Genomic DNA, 20,469 nt, shown 5'->3' with positions numbered 1-20,469 from the left:
AAAAATTAATTTTTTAAAAAATGTGGAAGCAAAGAGAAAAAATGAAAACAAAACCAAAATGCTCCTAAGAAAGAGTGACAGAAAGATTGGAAAGATTTGTCTTTCTCCATAACAAGAGTTTTAGAAAGCTTTGTTAAGATAGCATTGTCTTGCTTCAGAAATAAACAAATGGATCAATAGACCAGAATGAAGAGCCCAGAAAAAGCCCAGAAAAAGAAAAATAGACAGTGATACTCAAACTCTAACAGAACAAGCATTACAGATACGTGGTGCTGTGGTCTTGGTTGTCCATGTAGAAAAACCTTGATATATATATAAAATACATTATGTATATAATATATATATTATATATAATGTATATAATATATATTATATATAATGTATTATATATAATATATATAATATATATAACATATATTATATATATTATATATAATGCATTATATATAATATATATATTATATATATTATATATAACATATATTATATATATTATATATAATGCATTATATATAATATATATAATATATATAACATATATTATATATATTATATATAACATATATTATATATATTATATATAACATATATTATATATATTATATATAACATATATTATATATAATATATGTTATATATGTTATATATATTATATATAATACATTATATATAATATATGTTATATATGTTATATATATTATATATAATACATTATATATAATATATATTATATACATTATATATAATATATATATTATATACATAATGTATTTTATATATATATCAAGGTTTTTCTATATAATAATTATATATATATTATATACATAATGTATTTTATATATATATCAAGGTTTTTCTATATAATAATTATATATAAATTATAATAATTTATAATATATTATATATAATATATATTATAATATATATTTTATATAATATATGATAATATATAATATAGTATTATATATAATATATATAACATTATATATAATCCCATTATATAATATATATGTATATAATATATAATGGTAAATAGAGATGCAGTTTCAAGGTTTATATATATATGTATGTGTATATATATATATATATCAAGGTTTTATATACATTTTATATATATATATATACACACATATATATATATATTAATCAGTTCCAGATAGAATAAGAACTTACCTGTGAAAGACAAAAATTAAAATATTTATAAGTAATTGTACAATATTTTTATAACCTTGAGATAGAGGAAGACTCTTTGAAAAGAATAGATATTTCAGATGATTTTTAGGGGAGTGAAAATACTCTGTATACTATAATGATGTACACATGTCATACATTTCACTAAACCCATAGCATGTACACCACCAAGAGTGAACCCTGATGCAAACTCTGGTGTTCAGGTAATTATTACAAGTCAGTGTTGGTTCATCAGTTATAACAAGTGCACCCCTCCGGGGAGGTGGGGAGCAGTGCTGATAATGGGGTAGGTTATGCTTGTATGGGAGCAGAGGATACCAGATAAATATTACACGCACAATCTACAAATCCATAAGAAAAAAACAAAAAAATGATCAAGTGTCACAAATAAACATTCCACTGAAAAGGAAAAACAAATAACACAAATGGCCAATGAATACATGAGAAGATATATCTGTACAGTCAAGAAAACACATAATAAAATTATAGTGGTACACCATGTAAGCTAACCATATTGTCAAAAATTAAATTGAAACTGACTTTTTGGCAAGACTATGGAAAAATGAGAACTCTTATATATGTATTGCCAGTGTAGTTTGGGACCAATATTCTGTGAAATGATTTAACATTATCCAGCAAAGTTAAAGGAGCAAACACTCTAAAACAGTTATTCCACTCCCAGGAGAAACTCACCTATTTTGCAATAGGACAGGTCAGTAAGAATGTTCACAGCAGAATTTTTCCTTATGGCAAAAAACAAAAACAAAAAATCATCCAAAAAGCAATGGCAACTACCCACATATCTGTTTACTGAAGAAATTAAAAACAAACTATAGAATAGTACATAGCAGTGAAAAATATTGCACCACCAAACACACAAAAACATAGATGACTCTCGCAAATAATGTTGAGCTAAAAAATGTTCAGGTTAGAATTTCCTTCTGAAGGGGAGGAAAAAATTGATGTGACTTGGAAAGAGAATAGAAGCAGCTTCCAAAAAATTGTTGACATTTTTTTAAGTTGAGTGATGGTTACATGGTTGTTTTCATTATCATTCCTTAAACTACAAATAGATGTATTATCACAAATTGTTTTTCAATTAAAAATAATAATTAATGGCAGAATAAACCCCTAGGAATTTGAAAAAATTAGAGTTGTGCAATGATCATATACAGGGCTTAGATGAACAAGAAAGCCAGATGGTAAATATTTGTACCCAGAACTAGATAGGATAAAGCAATTAGGTAGCAAATTTTATCATCAGTACATAGCTCTATTCCTGACATAAGAGACATTCAGTAAATGTTTGCCAGATAAATGGATGAATGAAAAGTAGAGATTGAAAACCCTTGGGCTTGGACTTGAAAACCACAGCCTTCATTTTATTACTAATGGGAGATAAGGCTTTAGAGGCATATGGTGGAATGCTTTGAAAATATCCCCTGTGGGATTAAGGCCATTAAAAATGCAGAATAATAAAATACTTATCATTGGAGGGAGTCATATACATAATGAAAACAACTTGTCAATTATTTAGTCTGGTAGCCTTGTAACCCCTACATAGACACACAGCTTAATAATTTTATCCATATAGCAGATCCATTTTAGGAGTATCTTGTGGGAAAATGCAGTCTTCATAAGAAAACACTGAATAATGTATTCCTAGAAATACAGCTGTCTTACACAGCAAGTAGTACTTTATATGTACAGAGTTCCATCTAACACATTGTATCAATTAGTTATAGTATTTCTATCATCATATTCATATTTCATAATTGAGAAAACCAACAAACAGAAAAGCTTACTGTATCACATTGTGTCAAAGGAAATTACAGAAATATTCGGCTGAGCAAAGAGACTGAACTGAGATACTACATTTAAGTGCTAGAATTAAGTGATCTGTGGTTCAAGATACACATGTGTGATCTGCTTAAATTACTTGAAGCTTTAATGTCCAAGTGATTCATTTACTAAAGGTAGGGTGTAAACTACAGGAAATGTGTCTTTGGGGTCTATTACCATGTTGGTTCTGCAGCCATCTTCTGTGTGTTTTTTTTTAATATTTTTCCATAGGTTATTGGGGTACAGATGATATTTTGTTACATGTGTAAATTCTTTACTGGTGATTTGTGAGCTTTGGTGCACACATCACCTGAGCAGTATACACTGCACCCTATTTGTAGCCTTTTACCTCTCACCCCACTCCCATCCTTCCCCCCAAGTCCCCAAATTCCACTGTATCTTCTTATGCCTATGTCCTTATAGCTTAGCTCTCATCATATGTCAGTGAGAACATATGATGTTTGGTTTCTCATTCCTGAGTTACTTCTTTTAGAATAATAGTCTCTAATCTCATCGTCATTGAAAATGCTGTTAATTCATTCCTTTTTATGGCTGAGGAGTATTCCATCATCTGTATATACCACAGTTTCTTTGTCCACTCATTGATTGATGGGCATTTGGGTTGGTTCCACGATTTTGCAATTGTGAACTGTGCTGCTATAAACATGCATGTGCAAGTATCTTTTTGAATAATGACTTCTTTTCCTCTGGGTAGACACCCAGTAGTGGGATTGCTGGATCAAATGGTAATTCTACTTTTAGCTCTTTAAAGAGTCTCCACACTGTTTTCCATAGTGGCTGTACTAGTTTACATTCTCACTAGCAGTGTAGACGTGTTCACTGATCACCATGTCCACGCCAACGTCTACTGTTTTTGATTTTTAGATTATGGACGTTCTTGCAGGAGTAAGGTGACATCACATTGCAGTTTTGATTTGCATTTCTTTGATCTTGAGTGATGATGAACATTTTTTCCTATGTTTGTTGGTCATTGTATGTCTTCTTTTGAGAATTGTCCATTCATGTCCTTAGCCCACCTTTTGATGGGACTGTTTGTTTTTTTCTTACAGATTTGATTTCATTGTAGATTCTGCATATTAGTGCTTTGTCTGTGTGTGTGTGTGTGTGTGTGTGTGTGTGTTTCCAGGCTTTTTGCTTTTCTGTGCTGTTTTCTCTACTTCTACCCACAGATTGTACCCCCTTGGAATCAGGCACCCTGGCAATACCTCATGCAAAACAAAACTATTATTCCTTTTCCTCTGATCCTTCACAAAAATTAAAGGTGACCCGTTTTATCTCTAGTCCTTTAGTAATCAGATAGATAACTTTTTTTTTTAATCTTTGGTAAACAAACTTCATTTCTTTCTTTCTTATTTTTTACTGGTGCTGTCATTTCTCCCAGGAACATCACCACATTAATGTTGCGGGATTTGACAAACTGTCTCTCTCCTACCACTGCTAAAATCTAGTATCCCTTCTCAGTTCTCCTGAAATGCTTTTCCTACCCATCACTGGTATAACTCACATGTCAGACAACCTATTTAAAAAACTAGAATTTCCAGTATGCTAGAATCAGCTATTCTTCCGTAGGGGAAGTACTTGATAGTTGAAAAAGTGTTGGTACTAACTCTTTGGATTCTGGCAACTCTCATTTTGTGTGACATATTTGCTTGTGCTGCCTGAGAATCCACGCTCATGGCCAGACTTTCATGTGGCAGAGGACTTATGATTCAAATATGCCATTATGTCCTCACTGCTATACCCACAACTCCCTAATTGCCCTTCCCCCAGAAAGCCTGAAATGTTACACCATTACAAATTAATTCCTTTAACCTGAAATACTGTCAGACACACTTTAAACATTTTCTTGACATTCTTGGAGGAGGTAGAACCTTTAAGTCATTAAAATGAGAGTACTTATTATTTGATTGCTTTCTCACAGGAAAGTAGCCAAGAAGGTTCCCAAGGAAATATGTACAAGTTAAGGGAAGTTAACCTGAGACCGACCAAGGCTAAGTTTGGAGCACAAGGCACTGTCCAAGGAGGCTACTCTAGTGAAGGTATTGGTGAAGTGGCGGAGGACTCAAGCCTAACTTGGGAAGTAGGAGATAGTTGTCATCTAAAACGCTGCCAAAGATAGGGAAGTACTATGGAATGGCCTCATGGGATGGCCCCAACGTCTGATGTGATCTACATCTGTTAGACCCAACGTCTTTCTGTTGACCTGTTCAACATTCCCTAGGTGTCTGGGAAATATGACAGTGTCCAGAATGTCAAGGGGTATTTATAGTCCAAAGAAGGTTAAAAGATACTTTTTTAAAAAAAGCGTAGTGGTGCAAAATCAAGTTTTAATACCAGGAAAAGGGGATAAAGAATGAGGTATGAAAGGTGACTCTGACATGGTTCATTTTTGAGTTTTTCATTCTTTCAGTTAGCTATTCGTTGAGTAAGTACCTGTACAAATTATTATGCCAGGTAATGAGATGGATCCAAAGAAGAGCAAGACATGTGGGTATCTGATAAAACTTGAATTTCAACAAGTGATGAAGATAGTAGGTAGCATAGAAATTCTAGGAAAAGAAGGTCCTTTGGACACTTGTGTTGAGTGAAATAGACATCTGAGTAGAGCTTCAAAATGTTTGAGATCATGTTATTAAGAAGAGTCAGGAAGGTGATCTGGAAAGGGGAAGGAGGTAGCAAAGCATAAGATGTCTTCAGGAGGCAGAGTAAGCTGATGCAAAGAGGTGATGGTACAGTTTTGGGGAGTCTCTGAGGCTAGGGCCCACTGCCTAGGTCAAATTCCAGCTCTCCCATTGGTGACTTTAGGCAGGATACATAGCTTCATTGTGCCTCAATTTCCTCATTTGAAAAGAAATAATAACAGTATCTACCTCATAAGAATGCTCTAAGAAGAGAAATATTTTAAATGCTTAGTAAAGTGATGGATACATCTATTTGATCATTGTTTTATTATTTAATATTACTTTTGCTAACTTAGTAATTCATATGTTATCAGTAGGAAGTGGAACTCTAAAGGCAAGATTGTTTCTTAGATGTTAGATGACAATATCTGGATTTTATGCTGTAAGGAGCGAGGGAGCTTTTGAAAGCATGTCATAATTGGAGAAACTTACCCTGCAACGGATTGGATATGCTCTAAGTGCTGGATGGAATTGGGGCTTGGAGGCTAGCTGATGCATGAGGTAACATGGTCCTAAACTTCAAAATGACAGCAGAGATGAGAAGGGAGATATAGATTTGAGAGGCATTGTAAAAGAAGGAGGGAGAGTATGTGGCGTCGGTTTGCATCTAGGAAGAAAAGCCAAAGTTGTGTCTGATGCTTTGAGCTTTAGTGACTAAGACTAATATGGTACCAGAATAAATAGCAGAAAAGGAAAGAAAAAAAAATGATTTCAGGAAGAAGAGGGGGCATAATTAGTTCAAAAGATAATGTGAAATTTAAGTGAAATGTAGTCTAGGCAGCTGGAGACGCGGAATGAGAATTCAGGGGAGAGGTTGGCTAGGGATATGTTGTCTTCTGAGTAATGGTAGAGAGCAGGTTGATGGATGACTTCTCTGTAAGTAAAAATGTGAAGGTAAGAGCCTAACCTTACGTCTGAACCTTGGGGATTGTGCAGAGACTTGGTGATTTGGGCTTTAAAAGAATAGCAATATATTATTCTCTTTTGCCATGAGTATGCTGTTACAGAACTATTAGCAATGAGGTATACATCCATGTTTTTCATTCACTACTTCTTTCTTTCATTTGTTCATTTATAAACACTTGTTACAGCATTTAAACTATCTAATGCTCAGTAACTACTTAATAAATGAATGAAATCCATGGTACTATCAAATCCTACAGAAGAGCTTACCTGCCTCCATATCTCCATGCAGACTATCACCTTCGGGGTGAGCATTGCACGGACACTTGTCTGACATCACTGGTCCATGGCACCTTGATCACTCATACCAGGGTAATTTGATAGCCCTTTTGAGGGGCTCCTCCTTTTTTCTAACTTCACAACTAAACACTTTCATTCAACCTTTAAGCACTTTGACTCCATGCCATATTATGTAATCACTGAGCAGTTCTGGAATGTGCAAGGATGCAAGCTGCCTGTAAGAACATGCTCCCCTACTCACGTTCCTTACTCACACTGGCAGGAGTGGTTTCCTGGTGAGGCCGTACTTTGCATTTTAACAATATAAATTAAAAGTTGTAATTGTAATAGCATAAAATCACCAACCAAACTCTGCTAGTTTTCTCTGCTCATTTGCTCACTTCTTTAACATAAAACAGCTAATTGTTCTTAAGTGCCTAAGCCACGCTGAGGCAAAGAGTACGTTGTACCCCTTCTTAACCAGCCCCCCATCCTTCCTCCGTCATCTCCATGGCAACCTCTAAAACAAGCTGTTACAATCCTGACATGGCACCAGGCTGACACCTTGGACTGGGATTTAATTTTGAGTTATGACCACGTTAGGAAAACATATGATGTGGCCGTTTGCTTATAGAGAGAGGGGGGAAAATCATAAAACCCTCTTTTTTTATGAGCTGTCGCTTGATTCGTTCCTGGAGCCCCAAGTAGCAAGCTTCTAAATCAATGCATGCAGCTGTTTTGGCTTCTTGGAGCCCAGCAGGTGTATTGCTCAGCTCAGCTGCCATCTCCCTGCACTCACATAACAAATAATAACGGCTCACACACCGCAGCCATCCATCAGAGTTACTGCTGGGCCCTGAGAGGCTTCCTTCCCTCTTCCCTACAACCCTTTATCCTCCTGCTTTCTTTCTTTTCTTTTGTTTTTCTTCTTTAGCTGTGATTGTACTCCATTATGGATTTTTCGTTACACTTTTGGATGCCTTTAGTTGAATAACCTTTGGCTTTTTTGGCAAGAAGAATGAGAGGGAGCGAGAGAAAACCCACCACAGTGTTTATTTGTGTTTAAAAAAATTAAAACAATACAAGTATTGTGATTGGTGAAATCAATTAGTCTTCCTAAGCAGTAACGGCCCACATCTGGTGTGACTTAAGTTAATGTAAGAGAAAGGGCTGCAGAGGCCCAGAGACCTTGCGTTCTCATTTCAACAAGTGACAGAGAAGGCATAAAAGGCTAATAATATACTTGCTTAGGAGGCAAAAATCTTTGCTGCCTCATGACAACCAAATAAATGTTCCCTCCTAAGACCGACCATCAACTCCAGGGAACTGAAAGGCTGAATGCCAACTTGAGACTCTTCCCATGGGTTGGCAAGACAATTTCCCAGAGAAATGCAGAGATAAGGGCTCGTACTCCTGAGATTTGATGGTGGGGCAGGTGAAGACAGATCTGACAACTTGTAGACTCTCCAGTCAGAGTGGGTCAATTGAAAGAAGGCTAAGGCAATGCCAAGCATGGTGATTAGCGCATAATCGAGGCTTCTGGATGATTCAAACATATGACTCAGACTTTGACCTTTTAGTAGAGTTACTAGATTTAGCAAGTAAAAATTGAGGGCATTCAGTTAAATTTGAATGTCAACTAAAGACTGAGTAATTTTGTATTAGAATAAGTATGTCCTATCCAATATTTCCACATACTTATACTAAAAATTTGTTGGTTATCTAAAATTCAAAGTTTACCGAGTGCCCTGTGTTTTATGTACTTCCTAGGAACTTGTATTTTTTTTTTTTTAAATTTGATGCCTTCTCCAGTGTTCTTCATGTTGTGCTATGGGTCAAAACGAGAAATCGCTATAATGAAAGCATGGCTGCCCTTTTCTGGGAAGTCACTGTTCATGATTCATCATTGTATTTAATATCCTTTGCATAAAGTTATTAAATAAATCACTTTGAAAATTTATTTTCAAGAATAAAGAGACAGAAAAGATTCCTTCATCATAAATGCTCATTTTGCCTGATTCTCAAGGCAAATTAAATTTGCTGCTCTGTTTCAGAAATCATTCTGTCGTAGGTCCATTTTTTTACAAAGTTTTTCTCTGCATAACCCCACGAAAAAAGCATGTACTGGTATATCCCTCTCTTGGAAGCTTATAGTGCTTTTTAGCAAATTAAAGGATGGGGGAATTTAACAGTTAAAAAAAAAAATCCGCTTAGCTTTTTTCCACCCAGAGTTGCTTAATTTGTTTGATTATAGAACAGCCTTTTCAAGAAGTATCTATTTACATCCAGCAGAACTAATTGACTGATTAACTGGTTGACAAATGCTGACTTATGGTTTGATATGTTTATTTTCCCTTCAGTCTACGTGATTTTTATCTTCTATTTAAATGTTAACTGTCTTCTTCTACTTGTATTTTCTTGCAAGCCTTCTCAAGTCTTTTTTGAAAGTATGCAACACAAAAATTCTAAACAAATCAGTAAATAAATGTCCTGAGGTGGCTGACCTGTATCACATATACAGTACACAAAATACTTATGAAGGACCTGTGACTCAGGATATTCAGAGTGTAATGGTCACTGAAGATACTTCTTCTGCTCTTCTCACTCTACAGAATTGCTTGTGTGTGTGAGGGTGCCACTCCCCCAAAACAAGCAACCCCCTTTTTTCTGCCATTGGCTTCTGCCCCACCATAACCCCTCACCTGGGTGCTGCACTTGTAGGGTTCTGCTGCTCCCTGCAATCAGTTTCACCCAGATATAAATTTCTACGCCAGACAAGGCTGATTTAGAAGCAGCACAAAACTTGAGAGTATATTGCATACGTGGTACTTAGGGACCCTTCAGGAATAAAAGGGTTGAGGATCAGGTGAGTTACTATTCTAACGATCCAATTATTAACTAGTCCTCAGGCAAGACCCCTTGATACCTAGCAATCATTCCAGCACAATATAAATCTATTTGTCATAGAGATATCTCATTCCAAGGGAGGAAAGGCCCCCCTATTTATTCCAAGGCTCATGGCAGCTACCAGAAACCTGGACTGACAGGATAGTCCGTGGGCATTTTTATTTTTATTATTTTCTTAAATCAGTTTCCAACAGCTGGTTGCCACTTGCCCCTTGACGTGGACACATAAAAGCAAAGCCTCCAACACTGTGCCAGCCAGGATCAGGGAAGAAACACAGCCCTCATAAATCAAGCCTACACTGTTGTACAGCTTTAGCTCAATGAAGTGCATGTGTATGGGATAAAGGGGAGGAGCTGTGACTGGGAAGAAGAGAGCCTCCCCCCTGCCACCCCTTGCAAACTCCATGGATGTAAGCTAGCACCAGTCCACACAAAACTTCTGTGGTTCCCTCAGTATCTCAGCACTGGTCAAATCACTCATTCAAGATCTCACATTCCTACGGGCAAAGCTTTCTAGTGCTTCATCTTGCTCTTTGTAAAGAAGAGCCTAGTCCCAGTTTGAGCTTCAGGAAGAGTGACCCTCAAGGGAGCAGAGCAGAGGAGGACAGGGCATCGTCTATTACTGACCTGCTGAATTACTAGAGAGAGTGAGGCAGACCGGGGACTTGGTTCTAGAAAGGAGAGGAAAACAGAGGTATTTCCTAAGGAACAGGAAAACAGGAGTAACAGGGGAAGGGTGGAAGGAAAAATGAAAATGACATAAGCACCCACAAAAATGACTGAACTTCATTCAGGTCAAGGGAATAACTTTCCATGGGTCAACTCATGTGACATTCACAGGACATCATAAGCTAAGTACTAATCTCCAGATAAACCCAGGAGGTTCAAGAGGCCAGTACACATGTTAGAAGGACAGAGGTGATTTCAGAAATGGAAGTCCCAAGAGGTGACTCCATTATATGTAGAGGAATGCCAAATACTGATTAACCACCCACATTGCTGGAAGAAATGACCAGACACATGTCAGTAGAGTAGCATCCACTGACAAAGCATTCCAAATTCTTCAGCACAAACATCTATCTCCCAATCCCCACCAACCCCTTGAGCTACTGTTGTTCAGGAAAATGTGGCCCTGATGCCAAAAGGGCCAAATGTTAATGTAGAGGAGGAAATGTTAATTAATGAGTTCAGTTCAGTCTGTAATCTAGTCATCCATTCATGTGCTAGGGAGTCAATTCTACGCCACATGTCTTGTCAGGTTGCTGGCTGAATAAGGTGGGAGTCCCAGACCCAGCATTCTTGCCGCCTCTCAACACTGTTCTAGCACAGATATGCCAGAGGAGGTTGTCAGACTGGATGCCCTCAGAGAGGGGAGGAAGCAGAGGGCATCAGATTCCAAACGGAGATTAGAAATCACATAATTAACACTAGTCACATATTTTTAGTGCTTTAATATAGTAATGTTCCTCTATGGTAGTCAGGGTGAACTTTGTTATCTTCATTCTCCAGCTGAGAAACTGAAGTTCTGAAGCATGAAAATACCAGCCACTAGCCACCCAATCTCTCTCTCTTTTTTTTTTTTTTTTTTTTTTTGAGACGGAGTTTCGCTCTTGTTACCCAGGCTGGAGTGCAATGGCGCGATCTCGGCTCACCGCAACCTCCGCCTCCCGGGTTCAGGCAATTCTCCTGCCCCAGCCTCCTGCACCCAATCTCTTAGTAGCAAGACATAGCCTGACTTCATCACCCAATGCCACCTTACTGAAGGGCTTTTCCTTCCTTAACTGTTTGAGGTCAGTCAAGGATCTCCTATACCAACTTTCATCTCTCCACTGCCTTTGTTCCCACCAATATTTCCTTTTTGTGGTATGACCAATGGGAAATCAGCAGCTAAAGGAATCAGATGTTTGTGCAAAAACATCAAATATCATAACTCTCCCAAGGTAAACGCCCAAACTCAATCACTTTCTGTGACTTGTGAATGATCCTAATAGAAACATGATTTTAAATGGAGGGAAAAAATTAAACCTATAACACATATGTTACAGGAAAGTGGTCCTGATCCAGACCCCAAGAGAGGTTTCTTGGATCGTGCACAAGAAAGGATTCAGGGCGAGTCCATAAAGTGAAAGCAAGTTTTTTGAGAGAGTAAAGGAATAAAAGAATGGCTACTCCACACACAGAGCAGCCTCGAGGGCGGCTGGTTGCCCATATTTATGCTAAACAAGGGGTGGATTATTCATGCTTCCCCTTTTTAAACCACATATGGTAACTTACTGATGTTGCCATGGCATTTGTAAACTGTCATGGCGCTGGTGGAGGGGTAGCAGTGAGGACGACCAGAGGTCACTCTCGTAGTTATGTCGGTTTTGGTGGGTTAGCTGGCTTCTTGACTGCAACCTGTTTTATCAGCAAGGTTATTATCCTCTGCATCTTGTGTCGACCTCCTGTCTCATCCTGTGACTTAGAATGCCTAACTATCTGGGAATGCAGCCCAGCAGGTCTCAGCCTCATTTAACCCAGCTGCTATTCAAGATGGATCTGCTCTGGTTCGAATGCTCTAACACATGTAACCCTTATTCTTTTGTGCCATTTAAAAGGAAACTCTACTGCATCAGCCATAGGCCAGAACATAAAAGTCAGGGTATGGGATGAAATTTAATTATAAATAGTGAATTTGATAACAGAGAAAAAGTAATATCACAAAACTCACTGATGCTAGTTTAAAAAAAATACCCAAGATTCTAATTTTTTAAAAAGGCAGTGTCAAAAATTAATTATCTTTATACACAGTCTCTAATCTTAGAAAAGAGTGAACAACTCTGACAACATAAAATATCTCATATTAACTTAAAGTTTGAAACATTATTGAAAAGAAACATCATTCATTTCTTCTAATTAAAATTGGGCAAGTTATCTATTTTTATAATTAATAAAAATACACTTACATGTTTTCTCATATGTAAAATGTAAATAATAATGTATCACTATCCTTGAAGTCCAGATGAGCGGCAGAGGTTCTGGAAGGGATTTTGATACCCTTGAGAGTATAAGAGAGAGCTTTGCTTTATTTCACATAAAACAAATTTTTCATTATTGTCTATGTTTGATTATGGGAGCTGCTAATTTGACATTCTACTCTATTCTCACCTCTTAAAATCCCAGTAACTAAAAATTTCTGTAAACTGGAGAAAATAATTCAGAGGTCAGTAGGTATTTACAAAATAATGCAAGAAAAAAGAGATTTTTAAATCTACTTCTGTTGTGATTTTTATGACAATGTTCACATCGTGAATTCTTTCCATTTACTTCCTGCTCAGTTTCTTAAACTTCTCACCTCCAATGATCTTGTCTCCCACGCTTTTTTAGCCACTCAAACACATGCTCACCCCTACACCTGGCCATTATCAATAACTGAACACCCAATATATTCTCAATTTCAGTTATACAACTCTTCACCCAGTAGCTTCTAACTCTCCATTTTATTTAATTTAGTACCCTGACTCTTACCAATTTCTTTTTATTTCACTAACACAAAAACAAAACAAAACAAAAGCTTTGGGTTTTTAACTTTTCACTATCTTTGTGTTTAAAACGTATGTCCTTCCTAACCCAGTTAGTTTCTTTTCATTTACTAAAAGTTTTAGTACCTTATTACCTCAGCTCCCTCCTAACCCATTTAAGCCATTGTTATAATCACTGCCTTGTAGAACACCATCAACTCATTTTGTCAACTCTACGTTTTCCATATCTTGCCAGACAAATTCCAACAGTGATTAAATCATGAAATCTGCCTACTCCACACTTGCCTTTATGCAGCTAAATATGTGGAGAAAAGCATATGTCTAAGTTAATAGTCTCATTCTAATTTTATGACATATCATACTAGGAGAACCCTGATGCTACCTTGTAGTCCTACAGAATTTCCTTAGACTCTACTTTTCTACTCTTATAGATGCTATTGTTAGCCTTTTTTTCCTCTCCTATCCCCTCCTTTAAGTTTTACTCTCTGTTGATGACCTTACTCCTGTTTCATTGAGAAAAGAGAAACAATCAAAAGAGATCTATCAAGAAAAAAAAAAAAAGAATGTAGAATTAACAAGTAAATAGGGGAAACAAAATTTTTTAAGTGTTTAAGTGAAACATTAACTATATTATATATAAATGGATTAAATGTCCCAATAAAATGATAAAGGTGGTCAGAATGAAAAAATAAACTAAACTACATGCTATTTGCAAGACATACATTTTAAATACAAAACTGGAAGAAAGTTGAAAGTAAAAAGACCTAAGAAAAAATAGACCTTTGAAACACCCACTAAAAAATAGCTCGTATAGATTTGCTGTTATCAAAGAAAACTTTAAGAAAGAAAGCGCTTCTAAAGATAGATATGTCATAATAAAAAAAGCTTAATACTAAGAATACAGTACAATTCTAATTTGTATGCTCCTAAAATACTCTCAAAACAAATATTGTCAGAAATGAAGAATAAATAGAAGTAAGTCTTTAATGAGAAATGTTTTAACATAACTCTCTGGCAGATAGATCTACTATCTAAAACAGTAAGATATAGAAGATTTTTATAATACAATTAAGGAAATGACTTATTAGATATATAGAGAATATTATGACCAACAATTACAGAATATTTATAAAAATGACATACGCTGGACCTTAATGAAGGTTCAGCAAATACCAAATAAATGAAATGGTTTAGAGTCTACGTTCTAAAGACAGTAGTATTATGTTAGAAATTTCACAACAAAAATATAACTAGAAAATTCCCATGCTTAGAAATTAAGAAATTAAAATTTAGGACAACAATGGGACTAAAAAAAAAAGAATTACAACAAAAATTTTAAAATAAATTGACCCAAATGCTACTACCATACAGCAAAGCTTGGATGCAACTACAACTGTGCTCAGAGCGAAGTTTATGTCTGTAACAAGGGCTAAAAATCATTTTTTCCCTGCATCCATCTTAAAAATTAAAAGAAAAATCAAGAAAAAAATCAAATTAAAAATGGAGACAGGAGGCATTGAAGATATTAAATTAATAAAATAGAAAAATAAACAGACAATAAAGATGATCAATTATACGCTGAAAGTTTTTTTGAAAAGACTAAAAATTTTTAATTACATTAAAACTCTTGTCAAAACTGGACAAAGAGAAGAGATAGAAAGGAAAAATGACCAATAGCAAGAATTCAAAATTAGATATAACTGTAAATCCTATAGACCTTAAAATATAATGAAAGACTATTATGAAAAACTTTATGGCAATACATTTGAAAATGTAAATGCAATAGACATTCATAGATAAATAAACATTCTAAAACAGACACAAGAAAATCGGAGAAGCCTCATATGTATTTAAATAATTGATTCTATAATTTTAAATGTATCTGTCCCTAAAAAAACTTGAGGTCTAATTGGCTTCAGCAATGAATTCCACAAAACAATTAAGCAAAATATACCATCCATCTTATATAAGACTTTCCAAAATGTAGGAAATATGAGGAACAATCACCAACCAGTTTTATGAAGCCATAGTAAATTTGAAACCAAAGCCTGGCATGGATATTACACAATATTAAAATTACAAGCTAACTTCAGTCTTAAACATAGACACAGAAATATTAAACAAAATGTTCATAATTTAAACCCAGTTATATGCATCACAGGATACTATGTCATAGCCAAACTGAGCTTATTCCAGCAATACAAAGTTCGGTTAACACTTCAAAAGCAATCTCTATAAGTCATGATGTTAATAAAAAAGAAAAATCATATGATCATATTTGTAGGAAAAAAAGATGAAATTTAGCATCCAATCTAATCATGACAAAAATATTCAGGTAGGAAAAGAAGTGAACTTCTTTAATGAGGTATATCAACAACAACAGAAAACTAAACAAACATTATTTTATGACAAAAATGTGAAAAGATTTTTTTCTGAGAACGAGGATGGGAAAGAATGTTGACTTGTATTATTTCTGTTCAATGGTTCTAGCCTATGTTATATAGCAAGAAAAATCGTATAGACAGGACTTCTCTCTGATGGGGGGAGAAGCTCTGCAAATCCTGCCTCAAATAAACAATATAACACTGCAAATAATATCAGAAAAATTTACTAAGAGTTCTTGAAATTGACCAAAGGCAACCAATAAACTGAGAAGTGCTTATTCAAGGAAACCTGCTGCACTTTGGGTAGAAACAGTGAAAGTATGTTGTTTACTTACTTGAAGCTACTCCTATGTCCTCTGCAGCTCGGCTGGCAAGAGCAGGGCTGGCCATGAAACCAGCAACTTTTCTGTTGAAGGGAGCTAGCCTTTTTTGGAGATATTCCCTGTAAAACTAGAAAATTTCCCACTGGAAATGAACAGAGAAATCTCACAGTACTGCCAGCCTTAGGTCACAGATTAGATCCTATTGGGATGAATGCCAGGCCAGAGGACCAGTCAGGAACTTGACAGGAAGGTTCTTGAAATAAGAGCAAAACATAAAGGCTTGATAAGGTTTCAATACACCCTGGTTGATTGGTAGATTGTATGTATATCCATGGCAGGCCTAAAAGTTTTTGGAGAAAAAACTATAAGCTGTGGTAGCCTAGAAAATTACCTGAACTTTGTTTCATCCAATGTAACCCCAGACGCATTGACAGAGAGTAGAAACCTTAGTGGCTGGAAATGTTTCAACAGAATCTCTTATGAATCGTTGACTGGTCACCAACCTCTTTAAAAACAGGGATAATCCCCAGGAAGCAAGGCCAAAATTTAAAAATAAGAATTAAATTAACTCAGCAGGAACACCAGCGGCCATACGTTGTAGGGATGACAGATTCCACAGATCAGCAAGGTGCATGAAAACAAAATAACACCCCATTCCCCACATGCACACATATCCAGCAACAATAAGCATACTCAGGGAAAAAATCAGAGCCAAGTTGCTAAATATTCAGCTTTCAAAAAGAAATTGTGAGACATGTAAAGAAATAGAAAAGTGTGGCTCAGATGTTAAAGTACCCAAGAAAATTACCTCTGAATGTATTTAGATATTGGATTTAGAAGACAAAGATTTTGAAACAATTATTATAAATATGTTCAAGGCCTAAAGAAAACATTTGTAAAGAATTAAAGAAAAATATGGTGACAATGACTCAACAAGTAGGGAATAGCAGTAAAGAATTGAGAAGTATTTCAATTCAATTCAACGTATTTCAATTCAAAAATTGAAAAAGGATATTCTAGAGCTGTAAGGCACAATTTGTCATTTATTCTCTTTCTTTAAAAGAAAAAATTACATAAAGCCCTAATTATAACACTGGATTATACTGTTGGGTTTATAACATATATAGATGTAATATGCATTTGTAAAAAATAGCAGGAGAGGTAGAAAATGTAGGTATATTTAAGTAAAATGGCTATATTTTGTTGCAATTAAGTTATTTCTTTATCTGAAACTGAATGTGATGAGGTACATATAATTCTAAGAGCAACCTTTTAGGTAATAACTCAAATAATTAGAAAATTAACAGAGAAATTAAAATGGTACACCAAAAAAATTTTGACATAAACACAGTGAAAGAAGAGCAGAGGAATTTCAAAGTTACAAGACATATTAAAAATGAATAAAAATGGCAGATATATATCCAACATTTCAACAATTACATTAAATAAGTGTAGACTACTTCAATCAAGTTAAACTCCATTTTAAGAAACAAGATTCAACTGTATGTTGATTACCAAAGAAAAACTTTAAATTCAAGACACAGATTGAAAGTGAAAATACAGAAATAGATATATCTATCTTGCACACAGTAATTATGAGAGAGCTAAAGTGGCTATCTAATTTCAGACAAAATAGACATAAAGACAATAAATATGTTTTCAGACAAAGAGGAATATATTATAGTGATAAAAGGATCAATAAATTAGAAAACAATTATAAATATACACAAAACAAATAATAAAGAGTAAAATTTACAAAGAAAAAATGACAGAATTGAAAGAAGAAATAAACAACTCAACAATTAAAATTGGAAATAGCAGTGTCTCACTTTCTATACGTGATGAAACAACTAGAATAAACATTAGCAAAGTTATAGAAGATTTATACAACACTATAACAAATATAACCTAAGTGGCATTTACAGAACATACTACTCAACTACAAAAGAATTCAAATCCTTTTTAGGAACACATAAAACTATTCTTCAGGATAAACCAAATGCTATGAAAGAAAATAAATCTCAATAAATACAAAGGATTAAAATTATTTCAAGCATATCCCTAAACCAAATGCATTTGAATTAAAAACTAATCACAGAAATAAAATTTAAGATATCCCCAAATATTTGGAAATTAAACAACACATTTGTAAATAACCCCAAAATCAAAGAAGAAATCACAGAAAAAATTAGAAAATACTTTGCATTAAATGAAAGCAAAATTACAACATATTAAAATGTATGGGATACAGCTAAAACAGTTCTTAGAGGGAAATCTGTAGCTTTAATCACAACACTAAGAAGGAAAAAATTTTCAAATAAATGTGTTCACCATTTGAAACAAATTAAGAACAAGTTAAATGTAAAATAAGTAGAAAGAAGAAAACAAAGATTAGAGTGGAAATCAATGAACTAGAAAAGAGAAAAACAATATAGAAAACAAATAAACTAAAAGTTATGCCCAGAAAAAGAAAAGTTGAAAAAGAATTTATAAAACTTTGTCTAGACTGTCAAGAACAAAATAAAAGAAGAAAGAAATTACCAAATATGGGAATCAAAGAAGCAATATTACTACCATACCTAATTAAAAGAATCATAAAAGAATATGAACAAGTTTGTGCCAACAAATTAGACAACTTAGATGAAATAAATTCCAAGAAATGTACAAATTACAAAAGTGACCTAAAGTAAAAGAAATTCTGGGGAGAACTATCATAAGGAAATGAATTGAATTAGTAAGTTAAAATCTTGCCAGAATCTAACACCTAGGCTTAGATGGCTTCACTGGTAAATTATTTCAAACATTTAAAAGAAAATTCCAGTTCTACACAAACTTTCTTAGACAATAAAAGAGAGGAAAACACTTCCAAATTCATTTAGTGAAGCCGGTGTTACTCAAAGCCAACTTCGTTACTTTTTTTTTTTAAGTACAGACTAAAATTCTTCTTGAACATAGACACAAATATTCTTTACAAAATATTATACTGAATATAATAACATGAAAAAAAATTCTACAACATGATCAAGTGGGATTTATTTTAGGATGGCATGGTTGTATATAATTTGAAAATCAATATAATTCACTAAATTGTAGGAAAAAAAACAAAACACACATGATAATCTCAGTAGACATGGAAAAAAACCTGTTTGACAAAATTTACTCCTCATTTACCATAGAAGCTCTCAACAAAAATAGCAAGAGAAAAGATCTGCATCAACCAGAATAAAAAGACATCTACAAAAAAATTCCAGCTGGTGTCATACTTAATGGTAAATGCCTGAATATATTCTGTCTAAGATCAGGAACAAAAAAAGATGTCCATTGTCACTATTTATATTCAACATTATATTGGAATTTTTAGCTGATAAAGTAACACACACAGAAAAAGAAAAGCCATTCATATTGGATAGAAACTATCTTTTTATCTAGATTACACGATGATCTGTAGTATCAATTCTGATGGTATCTTCAAAAAAGCTAATAGAAGAGTTAAACAAGGTTGCAGCATATAAGATGAATGTACAAAAAAATTATGTTTCTATATATTATGAGTGAATAACTAGAAAATGAAACTAAGAAAAAAATTTCATTAATAATAATTTCAAAAAATAAAATACTTGGAAATAATTTTAACAAAAGAAGCACAAGATGTACAAAAAGTTATAGATCATTGCTGAAAGAAATTGAAGATCTAAATAAATAGAGAAATATTCCATATTCATGGTTTAGAAGACTCAATATTGGGAAGATAATAACTTTTCTAATATTGAATCTATAGCTTCAATGCAATTCTGATATAAACATCATCAGATTTTATTGTAAAAAATGAAAAGCTGGTCCTAAAATTTATATGGAAATACTAAGGACCCAGAATAGCAAAAACAAGTTTGAAAAAAAGACTAAAGTTTGAAAACTCACACCAGCTGTTTTGCAACACTTATAAATCTCCATTAATCAAGGCAGTGAGCATAGCTGAAAGAATAATAAACATATGTATCAATGGTACAGAATAGAGATTATAGAAATAGACCCATATATCTATGGTCAAATGATTATTTGCAAAGGTACCAAAGAAATTTAATGAAAATAAATAGCCTTTTTCATTATTACTGTGGAATAATTACACATCTATATGCGCAAAAGAAGAAAGGATCTTCAATCATTCATCTTAATGTAAAACCTAAACCTATGAATTTACAAAGAACTAAAACAGATTTACAAGAAAACAATAAACAAACCCATTCAAAAGTGGGTGAAGGATATGAACAGACACTTTACAAAAGAAGACATACATGAGGCCAACAAACATATGAAAAAATTCTCATCATCACTGGTCATTAGAGAAATGGAAATCAAAACTACATTGAGATACCATCTCACGCCAGTTAGAATGGCGATCATTAAAAAATCTGGAGAC

The sequence above is a fragment of the Cebus imitator genome, unplaced genomic scaffold (assembly GCF_001604975.1).
Source record: "Cebus imitator isolate Cc_AM_T3 unplaced genomic scaffold, Cebus_imitator-1.0 Scaffold32, whole genome shotgun sequence".
Classification (NCBI taxonomy): domain Eukaryota; kingdom Metazoa; phylum Chordata; class Mammalia; order Primates; family Cebidae; genus Cebus; species Cebus imitator.
The sequence above is the reverse complement of the archived record's forward strand: the minus strand, read 5'-3'. Positions refer to the sequence as shown.